Source organism: Cicer arietinum, chromosome 2 (assembly GCF_000331145.2).
Source record: "Cicer arietinum cultivar CDC Frontier isolate Library 1 chromosome 2, Cicar.CDCFrontier_v2.0, whole genome shotgun sequence".
Lineage (NCBI taxonomy): Eukaryota > Viridiplantae > Streptophyta > Magnoliopsida > Fabales > Fabaceae > Cicer > Cicer arietinum.
The window spans coordinates 33565733-33578500 of record NC_021161.2 but is presented as its reverse complement, the minus strand read 5'-3'; the positions used below and the strand labels follow the sequence as shown (position 1 = coordinate 33578500).

The 12768-nt window shown below is 30.0% G+C and overlaps 1 long non-coding RNA gene across 1 annotated transcript; it reads right to left on the bottom strand.

The window, feature by feature from the left end:
• Positions 1-11185: 11185 nt before the first annotated feature.
• LOC105851329 (uncharacterized) lies at positions 11186-12762 on the bottom strand. The gene is made up of 2 exons (XR_012161912.1): positions 11540-12762; positions 11186-11448 (listed from the first exon to the last, which is right to left on the bottom strand). It is a non-coding gene; the product is annotated as an uncharacterized lncRNA (long non-coding RNA).
• Between the last annotated feature and the right edge of the window lie 6 nt (positions 12763-12768).

Genomic DNA, 12768 nt, shown 5'->3' with positions numbered 1-12768 from the left:
TACATCTCCCGAAAAGGTTTGTCACATTTATTCCCTAAGATTTGTCATTTTTTGAGATTCAATAAACTAACATTTAACCTCATTTTTGTAGATCCAATTAAATAAACCACCCGTACAACCAAAAAGAGCCAGCAAACCTCCAACATTGGAGGGTAATAGGGCTGCCAAACTACAAAGGCTGAAGGGTAATAAAGCTGCCAAAATTGCAACAAGAAAACTGGATCAGGGAAAATCGATCGTTGCTGCCCATGTTCCTAAAATAAGTCAGCCACGCCTTGCTAAACACGGGGCGTGTCTTGACATCCAAGTAAAATAGAACATGGACAACAACGACGATTCGCGCATCATACCCATGAATAAAGCTATATTTGGAGATGAGTATGATGAATTTTTCGTAAAGGAGCACATATACGAACTTCTCAACCATAAGGAGCTTAGTACTACTGTCATGTGCTTGTACATAAGGTAAAAAATACTTTTAATTGCATTTATTGGTAATTAATTAAATGTATTGGTAATTAATCTAGTTTAAAATTTTCATTGAAGGTTTTTGTATGAGAAGGTCGTGTGCACGAGGAAATTGTCAAATAAATACTCATTCTTGTCTCCGCATAAGCTGTCGATGTGCAAACTATAATAATCACATTTATTCATTCGATAGTGCCTTAAAAGTTTTTCGAGCTCAAAGAGGTGCTACAGTGTCGAAGCAAAAGTCTAATAACATCACATGGATCCCAATAATGTGTGAATGCTTATGGTATTTGAATATGTTTTTTTGTTGTGTGAACTGATTGTGAACTGACTCTGGATCAAAATAATTTTGGATAAAAAGATAAAAGACAGCGCTTTCTAAAAAAAATGCCATAAAAAGCTAAAAAGCGCTTTTTCAAAAATTTAATTTACAACGTTAAAAAAAAAAAAAAAAAAAAAAAGCACATTTTGCAGCGCTTTTTTGAAAAAGCGCTGTAAAATATGCACCTATAATTCATATGTTGGGTGTACATTTTACAGCGCTTTTTCTAAAAAGCGCTGTAAAATGCATACCCATAATTCATATATTTGGTGTGCATTTTACAGCGCTTATTCGAAAAAGCGCTGTAAAATGTGCACCCAATATATTTATTATGGGTATGCATTTTACAGCGCTTTTTCAAATAAGCGCTGTAAAATGTGCAAAACAAGCGCGCATTACATCTACATGTTTTATAACGCTTTTTTAAAAGCGATGTTGTATCTTTTACAGCGCTCGATTCTACATATGGTGAATGCTATTTTTCGCGTAGTATTGGTGAATGCATCAGCTGGGTTGTCCTCAGTTGCAATCTTCTCAAGTGAAACCTGCCTTGAATCGATCACATCTCTTATGAAGTGATACTAAATATATATGTATGTTTAGACTTATTATGATACCCTTGATGCTTGGATAGGTTTATAGCAATTTGACTATCACAATAAATTGAAAAAAAATTCTGATTTATTCCTAGTTCACCAATAAGCCCTTTCATCCATAAAGCTTCTTTAACACCTTTAGTAAGCGCAATGAATTCAATTTAAGTTGTAAAAAGCGTTGAGACAAAATATCAATTTAATGTTTTGATGAAAACAAACAAAAAGTTAATTAAGAATTCTAATTATGATTCTAAGTGTTTTGATATTTAACATATGTTTTTGAGTATGTTAAAACAAGATAGGTATCAAACATCACAAATCAGATCAAAGAAAGCAGTTCTGAAAAAAGAAGATTGATTCTGGAAAATGAAGATTGATCTTGACCTTCTGCTGAGAAACGAATAACGATCTTCGTTTATGGCAGAAGCAAGGATAATCTGTTTCCTTGAAAAAGATCAATCCTGGAAACAATATTCATCTTATACTCTCATATAGAATCAACAAAAGATCAATCCAAGTCACATTTGTTCCAGAATTTGAAGAATCAAAGACATGCTTCAGTAAAGGCATATCACAAAGATCATTCTTCTTATAAAGCAAATGCAAGTACAAGACTACAAGTAGTAAAGTACACTACTGATTTGAACTATCCTAAAGCCTGCACACATAACAGAAAAACATGTACTCAAGGCTGACATACTGACACAAATCATAGAGTATAATGCTAGTTCATCACAAACCAAAAGATCAATCCTGGATCAATCTTTTGATGCAGCTGATCAATCTTGTTTTTGGCAGAATTTATCCAACAACTCTTTCATGAAAACTGGTCCCTTTCCAACGGCCACATGAGCTGTCCTAAGCCTTCTTGGAGTCTATAAATGCAGCTGCAAGTTGAAGAACAAAACACAACAATCAGCACAGAGCAAAAGATCAATCTTTTCGATCATACTCAAGTGTGTCAAAATCTTTCTTATAGTTTGTTGTTTTGTTTTAATCTTTGTGTTGTAATCATTTACAACTGAGGTCTATTTACAGAATATATTTCTCAAACAAGAGTTGAGTAAATATCCAGATTCTAAATAGTCTCAAATCCATCACTTTGTAACTCAAGGTTGTTTTGTCAAATCTTGAGTAAATTGCAAAAATCCTTTCATGTTTTGAAAGGTAACTTGTTAAAGCCTTTCCAAAACAGTAAGGTAGAACTGAAGAAATCATTTCTAGGTAGAAGGGTAGGAATTGTGTAAAGATCAAGATTGATCCATGAAAACCAAGAACGATCTTGGTTTGAGACTTAGTGAAAAATCTCACGGTTGTGAGGACTAGACGTAACCCAGATTGGGTGAACCAGGATATATCCTTGTGTGATCTCTCTATCTTTATCTCTATTTATTTTATGCTTTACAGTCATATTTTATATTGATAAAATTGATATTGCTGTTTCAACAAAACCAAGATTGATCTTCATCATTGCCAATATCAATCTTCGATTGAGATCTTATTTTTAAAACAGAATTTTTAAAAGGGGCAATTATAATTCAAACACCCCTTCCTTATAATTGATATTTTTTTACCTTCAAAAAGTGCTACCACCGACTGCGTAGTTGCTCTCCAACTTACAGTAGTCCCATATAGAGTGAAAACATAACCGGAAATTGATTTTCTAGTGTCCATGTTTCCATCATAATCTGAGTCCAAATATCATTTGATTGGTTCATTGTCATGATGATTCTTTTTGAATTTTAAACCTGGTGTCACTAAGCCATTTAAGTACCTCATAATCAACTTGAGTGCTGACCAATGCAATCCAACAAATGAAAAAGTAATATAAATAATAATAAAAATAAAATATTGTTAAAAAACTGATAATAAAATAATTAAAAAAATCAAAGTACATTTAATAGAAAAAAAAATATATATCAAAATTAATATGATTGAGTAAATGTATCAAAACAAATAAGATGTCACTTCTATTTTGCATATACTAGCAACTTAATTTTATTTTGTTAACGACCTCCTCCTATTTTTTCTCTTGATCAAATAAGTAAAAGATAATAATAATAATAATAATAATAATAATAATAATAATAATAATAATAATAATAATAATAATAATAATAATAATTATTATTATTATTATTATTATTATTATTATTATTATTATTATAATAATAATATGAAATAGAGAAATTAGATGTCCTTGTTTTGTTTGCAAAAACATTGATTTCTTAGACTTTGAAGTGGTTAACATTCATATTTTAAGGAATGAGTTTAAACCTGACTATTGGTATTGGACATCTCATGGAGGAAGTGATTCATAGTTGCATGTAGAAATTAAAAGGAAAAATATGCACAAGAGCGACATAACAATCGTTTTAATAAATTTGAGAGCATGGTTTACGATGCTATTGGACCACAGTATCAAATGCATTGTGATTAAAAATTAAAGGAGTCTCCAAATATAGATGATCAAAAGTTTTATGATTTACTAAATGCAGCTCAAAAGCCCTTGTGACCGAGATGCAACGATCACACTGAATTGTCTTTTGTTGTTAGATTGTTGCCAATTAAATTAGAGGGAAATATTTCTCAACAATCTTTTAATCAAATAGTGACACTTATGAAGGAGACATAATCTTTCAAAACTTGGTCTCACTGTGGAAAAATTAGATTTTTGTGTAAATGGTTGTATGTTATTCTACACTGATGAATGTAAACAATTAATAGAATGCAAGTTTTGTAATGCTCCTCGTTATGAGAAAAAAAGAATGGTAGGGATAAATGATTCGATGAGCTCAGCTCCTCGTTATGCAAGTTTTATAATGCATTATTTACCGCTAATTCCCAAACTTAAGAGATTAAATGATTCGATGAGCTCAGCTCCACATATGAGATGACATTATGAAAATAGACGAGAACCAGGAGTGATGTGTCATCCATCTGGTGGAGAGACTTGGAAACACTTTGATCAAATTTATCCTGACGTTGTTGTTGAACCGAGGAATGTAAGGTTGGGATTGTGTACAAATGGTTTTACACCATTTAATCATACTACCTCACCTTATTCATGTTGACAGATAATTGTCACTCCTTACAATCTTCCTCCAGAACTATGCATGACAACTCCCTACACATTTCTCACTTTGATTATTCCTGGACCACATAATCCAAAGAGCAAGATAGATGTGTATTTGCAACCTTTGATAGATGAGCTCAAATTTTTATGGAATGAAAGAGTGCTTGCATATGATATTTCCAAAAAAACGAATTTTATAATGAAAGCTGCATTAATGTGGACTATTAATGATTTTCTTACATATGGAATGTTGTTTGGTTGGAGTACAACAGGGAAATTAACATATCGATATTGCATGAGTCAATCCAATGTTTTTTTCTTGAAACATGGTGGTAAGTGTTCTTGGTTTGATTCTTATCGTCAATTTTTGCCTATCGATCACGTATTTCAAAGAAAAAAGGATGCATTTTACAAGAATTGAATAGAAAAGTCTCAACCTCCACAACGGTTAACTGGGGATGATGAGTTGGAAGAAGTTTGTTATCTCCCTAAAATAACCGAGGTTGATCTGTGTATATATGATAGATTTGGTGTAAATCTTAACCGAAAAAAACAAAGTATCTTTTGGGAGTTGCCTTGTTGGAAAACCAACTTAATAAGACATAATCTTGATGTAATGCATATTGAGAAGAATGTGTTTGATAATATTTTCAATACAGTGATGGACATCAAAGTATCTTTTGGGATACTAATTCAGTCTAAACAATCGGTCACAAAATTCAGTCACAAAATCGATCACAAAATTCGGTCACTAAGTTCAGTTGCTGATTTGGTCGCAACAACTAGCGACTTAATGCGGTATACTAGATGTGTCAAAACAAATAACGTATTCATCATATTTTGGGGATAAAATAGCAATACAATTTTATTTGTTAACAACTCTCTACTAATTTTTATTTCAATAAATGAAAAAGTAATATAAATAATAATAATAATAATAATAATAATAATAATAAAAATAAAAATAAAATATTGTTATAAAAATGATAATAAAATATTTAAAAAAAATCAAAGTACATTTAATAGAAAAAAAAATACATCAAAATTAATATGGTTGAGTAAATGTATCAAAAAAAATAAGGTGTCACTTCTATTTTGCATATACTAACAACTTATCTTTATTTTGTTAACGACCTCCTCCTGTTTTTTCTCTTGATCAAATAAACAAATAATAATAATAATAATAATAATAATAATAATAATAATAATAATAATAATAATAATAATAATAATAATATTAAATTAAAGAAAAACTACATCAAATTTAAATTAATGATTTAAATCTGAATTATATTAATTAAATTAAAGAAAAAAAATATTAAATTAAAGAAAAACTACATCAAATTTAAATTAATGATTTAAATCTGAATGTCCTCTTGTTCCACATCTAATCGTCGAACTCGTCTAGCCCTTTAAACGAATTGAGATTGTTCTGGTCGATCCTTATTTTATTCAACCCTATCTAAAAACGTGGTAAAAAATACTACTTGAACTCGACTCTCAATGAGTTGTGGACTTTCAAGTAAGTCCAATATTTAATTATTTTTTAAATTTTTTACTTAAATGTTGTTATATTAAGTGTTGTAAATTTTATATTTTAATTTTATTTTAAATATTATTAACATTCTCGTAATTTCAATATAAAAGTTGTTAAGATTATACATTATTTCTTGATTGTATAAATGTTTTACATAATTATTTTCAAAATAATGTTGATATATATATATTCATTTCATGCAAGTATGAAATATAGTCCCACTACTGTATTTTTATGCTTAATAAATTAGTTTATGTGCATATGTTAGATCGATTATGTGTCTGATCTAACATCAACCGTTGTAACAAATATTTAACTATTAAATTGACTAAAATGACCAATCTCATAAATGGGCTTTCTTACATAAGTTCAAATTTAATCGATGTAACAAGTCCAATCATAAAATTAGAAAGTGTTTTAATTGAAAACCATTAAATAATTTTACTAAAGAATTCACAAGAAATAGAAAACAAAATTCCTGAATTTATACGATGCAAACCAATACACCAATAGAACTCCATTTCACAAGTAACTTTGATTCAACAATATAGTAACATAACAAAACCAAATGAAAAAAAAAATTATTAACAACTATCTCTCCCTTACGACATCATCTTCATAAAACATGTCATCTACATAAATTATTAGCAACTCAACAACTAATACAACAACAATGGTTCAAAATTATATTCAAATGTCAAAATCACAATGCAACAGTGAAAGTGAATCTAGTTGGACTAATTAATTGAACCACTCTTCATTTTTTGAAATCAGTATTATTCATCAATACACTATTAAGTATAAAGTGTTGACAAATAGCCGCTATTGCAGCACAATAGAACTGTAGCATAGTAAAATTTGAACTAAGCACTTTGCACCACATTGAATCGTAAAAACTTGAAAGAGCACAAAAAACTAACAACAAAATAACAATATCATGTCTAACACATTCTCAATGAATAATAAAAATTTGAAAGAGAACAAAAACTAAACATCAATCTGAAATCAATAAATGAAATTATAATAATCTATTAGTCTTTTTATTATTTTTCAACCACATTTAACCATATTTGAAAAATTAAAAATATAGGTAAATGAACGAGAATCAAAATTGTTAAGTAAGAAACAAGAATTACCATAAAATTATAGAAATGTAAAATTGAAAGAGTTGAGAAAGAAACAAACCTATTTAGAAAAAACACTTAGAAAATAGTTGCCTTTGTCTTCTGCTCACCACAAAAAAAAAAAACATGAGCGAAGGAAATGAGACAAACGAAAAAAAAAAAGATAAGAACCTAGAACAGTTCTGAACAAAGAAAGAAACAACAACGACGACACTATCGAAAGTGACGACAACGCTCTCGAAGTGACAACAATGCTTCTCGATGGAAGGAGAAGAATAAGAAATGGTGATGATAGTTGTTGGGCAGAAAAGCTACAAATGGAAGCAAAAAAGCGAGTTCCCATGATGGAGATGTAAAGTGTACATGTTCTATTTTCTGATTTTTGGGTTTAGGGAGTAATTTTTAAATTTACCACTAGTTTATTTATTACATCGGGTGTATAACAACTGGTCTAATATTGTTGATGTAATAATATTAAAATAAACTAGTTGCCCTAAGCCCGATCGAGCTAGCCCACCATAGGTACGAGCTTTTTAGGGCCGAGCCAAAAAGCCCTATTAAAAATCGATTGTGAAATTTAGAATCCAAGTCTTATGTTTTTATCGAGATTTTTGGGTCGGTCCATTTGGACTAGTCAATTTTGACTGCTTAATGGTAGTTGTAGTAATGATGGTGATGGCCAAAGTAGAATAACATCTCACAAAAAAAGGGAGGATTGAATTGTTACCTTTAAAAATTTATATCTAAAGCAAATATCTCAAGTTGCGACTTGGATAAGAATGTTAATTTAAAAACAAAGAAAATGTTCTTTATCAGAATTATATAAAGAAAAATGTAAAAGTATGATTAATGTACACGGTTAAAAGATTAAGGTAAGAAAATCACACAAAAATTTATCCTAATTCACCCTTAACTTTGAGCTACATCCCGTCCTCGCACCCTATGAGATTTTTACTATTTAGCTTGAATTCAACTTGAGTTGTAGAAAGTGCTACCACCAACTGCGTAATTGCTCTCCAACTTACAACAGTCCCATATGGAGTGAAAACATAACCAGAAATTAATTTTCTAGTGTCCATGTTTCCACCATAATCCGAGTCCACATATCATTTGATTGGTTCATTGTCATGATGATTGTTTTTGAATTTTAAACTTGCTGTTAGTGAGCCATTTAAGTACCTCATAATCCACTTGAGTGCTGACCAATGCAATCCAATAACTGAAAAAGTAATATCAATAATAAAAATAAAAAATTGTTAAAAAAATGATAATAAAATATTTAAAAAAAATCAAAGTACATTTAAAAGAAAAAAAATATCAAAATTAATATGGTTGAGTAAATGTTAGGGATATATTCAAAGAGGTACCTATGAAAATAATGCATTATTTACCGTTAATTCCCAAACTTAAGAGATTAAATGCTTCGATGAGCTCAGCTCCACATATGAGATGACATTATGAAAATAGTCGAGAACCAGGAGTGATGTGTCATCCATCAGGTGGGGAGACTTGGAAACACTTTGATCAAATTTATCCTGACTTTGCTGTTGAATAAGGTTGAGATTGTCTACCGATAGTTTTACACCATTTAATCATACTACTTCACCTTATTCATGTTGACAGATAATTGTCACTCCATACAATCTTCCTCCAGAACTATGCATGACAACTCCCTACACGTTTCTCACTTTGATTATTCCTGGATCACATAATCTAAAGAGCAATATAGATGTGTATTTGCAACCTTTGATAGATGAACTCAAATTTTTATGGAAAGAAAAAGTGCTTACATATGATATTTCCAAAAAAATGAATTTTATAATGAAAGCTGCATTAATATGGACTATTAATGGTTTTCTTACATATGGAATGTTGTCTGGTTGGAGTACAATAAGGAAATTAACATATTCATATTGCATTACTCAATCCAATGTTTTTTTCTTGAAACATGGTGGTAAGTGTTCTTGGTTTTATTCTTATTGCAATTTTTGTCTATCGATCACGTATTACGAAGAAAAAAAGATGCATTTTACAAGAATCAAATACAAAAGTCTCAACCTCCACAACAGTTAACTGGTGATGATGTGTGGGAAGAAGTTTGTTATCTCCCTAAAATAACCGAGGTTGATCCGTGTATATATGATAGATTTGGTGTGAATCATAATTGAGAAAAATAAAGTACCTTTTGGGAGTTGCCTTATTGGTAAACCAACTTATTAAGGCATAATCTTGATGTAATGCATATTGAGAAGAATGTGTTTAATAATATTTTTAATACAGTGATGGACATCAAAGTATCTTTTGGGATACTAATTCATTCTAAAAAATCGGTCACAAAATTCAATCACAAAATCGATTACTAAATTCGATCACTAAATTCGGTTGCTGATTTGGTTGCAACAAGTAGTGACTATCAATTTACCTACTTATTTAAATTGATCACTAAATCGATCGCTATTATATTTATTGACCGATTTTTTCCATATAGTAACCGAACAATTGATCTCTAAAAGCATATTTTCTAGTAGTGTCCAATTAATAATTTTTTTTATAATTATATTAAATTATATACCTACAATAATAATAATATTGTATTTCATTTATTGTACCACAAATTTAAGAGTTTAATTGTTAATCATTGTCAGTGTAAATTTTTTTACATTGTCGACATATCACAAGTATTCATGGACATGACTTTTTTGTTAAACAATCAAACGATATATTAAAATAATAGAATTCTAAAGATCTATATTCTGGTTGTGATAAAGAATGAGAAACAATTGAATATTTCTTACTTTTCCATGGAATTAAAGAGTTGCCAAGAGAGAACCAAAAGTTTGTTGTTATCTTCTAGATTTGATATGAGTTTCACTAAGAATCACGAAACAACTGAAGAGTTGGAACAAAATAATGGATGTTGTTGTGAAAAATCTTTCCCTGATATACCTTCAAATAATATAGAATCCTTAATGCAGCCTAAAGATGAATGGCAAAAGGAGAAGAAAGGATCGATCTTACAAATGCTAGTCAATATGTAGCTGAATTCCTCATGCCATATATTACCTATAATCGATATGAACGAACATCAACACATATTTCTTTTTTTCGAAGATTGACGACATTAAAGATCGTACATATCACATTATTCTTAGCCATTGACCGGTAGAAGACTATAGTTTGATTGTTAAGATTAAGATTTTGATTAGGTGATTTTTCATTAATTTCTACAATTTTTATGTATATTATTAACGTACTTTCTGTTTTATTAATCATTAAATTTGATTATATTATTTTTATTCTAGGGTGAATTAAATTTATTTTCTTATCAAATATATATATATATATATATATATATATTTAGATAAAACAATGTATCTATTTGTGTTCAAAAACCAATTGGATCAGATAAGGATCGTCAAAATTTTAAACAAAACTTTAAACCAAATTCATGGATTTGGAAGTTGGTTTAGGAGCCGACAACCCTGATATTCAAGTAAGTCAAGGGTATATTTCCTTTGGGTACGGAAATATCGACTTCAAAATCCAAAAAGATATTTTAATGTTTCAATATCTTCAAATATTGAACTTTTTATCTAGTAATTGTTTTAATACTTTATATATCAAGTAGACACGTTCCAACAATAACAAGATCATCAACATAAGTTAAAACAATAAAAAAAAAATACTTAGTTTTAAAAATAAAATAAAAAGTATTCAGTTTTGAGCGTCTTATACTTTCAAGTGCTAAAATGATGATTAAAACTAAATAAAAATTGCTATTATTCGTCTGTAAAAAAAAAAAAACTATTATGTAAAATTGAATTTGATTAAAAGTGAGTTGAAGTTAAAACAATTTATGTTGCTTGTCAAAGTGAGTTGAGTAATAAATCCAAAGGTAAAAATCAACTCTAGAGGAGACAATCAATTCTACTGGATGACAACTAAACATGTCAAGACCAATTCAAATCAATTTTACATGCTCCAAAAGTAAAACCAAACATAGGCATATAAGATATTAACATAGTTATTCTAATTATTAAGAGTATATTAACAACCCAGGAAGGAAAATAAACATAACAATGTCATGGAAACTGAAGTTTATACAAATTAAGGTCAAGATAAAAACAATAGGCCAAATAAAACAATATTGTAACACTACAAAGAAAGGAAATAATCTGACATCCTAGAACTTCAAAGTTGCACATCAATCCAGATATATTGTGAACCAAGGAAGTAAAATGGTGACTTGATGTAAGCAGAGGAAGCACTGGACATATGTTGAACATAGATCTCTTGGTTCAATTATATACTATTGCCTAATCCTAACAAGTGTTGAAAAGAAATACTCAATCATAGGATTTGGAGTTATGATCTAGAAAGGCTTGTGGTGGAATATACTGCATGTATGCTTACATCTCTTGAATGTAGGCCGATTTCAACATCGAGCAGACAAACGACACTTGGAGGTTGAGAAGGACAGGGACATGCGACCGACAGCAGATAAGAGCAATAAAATGTGTGATCCATTATGCAGATATAAATTGTTACAAGAAGGGGGCATGACAGAACATAAACAATATCAAGATAAAAGAAAAAGAGGACTAATTTTAAGAGATTGATAGATTCTAGAATGAGAGTCATAAACGATTGAATCACAGAAATTTCTCACCTTTTTCCACATAGAAGAGATGCAGTAATTAAGATACTACTTACATGTTCATTTCTAGAATGATTGTCCAAATATGAAGTAGATTAGATTGACCAATTGTTGTTGGCAAAATTGTTCCTGCTCATGAGCAATGGGTGTGGTACTTGCAAAGACTCCAACGATCAAGTTAGTAATAGATTCAAAATAGTTTTGGAAAAGAAAAGAACATACCTTAGATAGTGAATGAGAGGGTATTAGAACATGTTGGTAGTGAGTGCTCAAATATTCGAATAGTTACAAGAGGGGCATTGACAGAACATGAACAATATTAAGATAAAAAGATAAAGAGGACTAACATTAGGAGATTTATTATAGATTTTAGAATGAGAATCATAAACAATTGAAACACATAAATTGTTACCTAACACATATCCGTCTATAGAAGTATCATCATTCATCATAGATTCATAATATAAAATAGGTACTTTCTTTAGCATAAAAATCAAGATCGATCGAAGGCATATTTTATATTTTGGCATAAAAACGTATATAAATCTATACACTTAGATTCTTACCAAATATAAATTGAAAGGAATAAAGGAACAGAGAATCATACCAAGTTACCAACCAACACAAGAATCATACTCACGCAAGCAATGAATGACTATCGCAGTGACATCAAAATGCGCATTTTTCTTTCTCTCTCAGAATTCAATGCTTCTTGGCTGTACTCAGGCCTTAGAATAATTTCCTGAACCATTTCGGTAATATCATCTAAAGAGTGCTGAATAAACCTTGCCATAGACTGTTGGGGTTTCTCTTTCGGTGCCGACGGAAGTGACGGAGTGGCCACCGTATGAGAGAGTGATGAAATCGGAGTACCTGGCGGGGAATCCATCACGGATAGAAAAACCTAAAAAAAGAATCAAAGAACCACAAAATAGCCACACAGACAAACCAAAAAAGAGTAAAACTAAAAAAAGTAACAATGAGA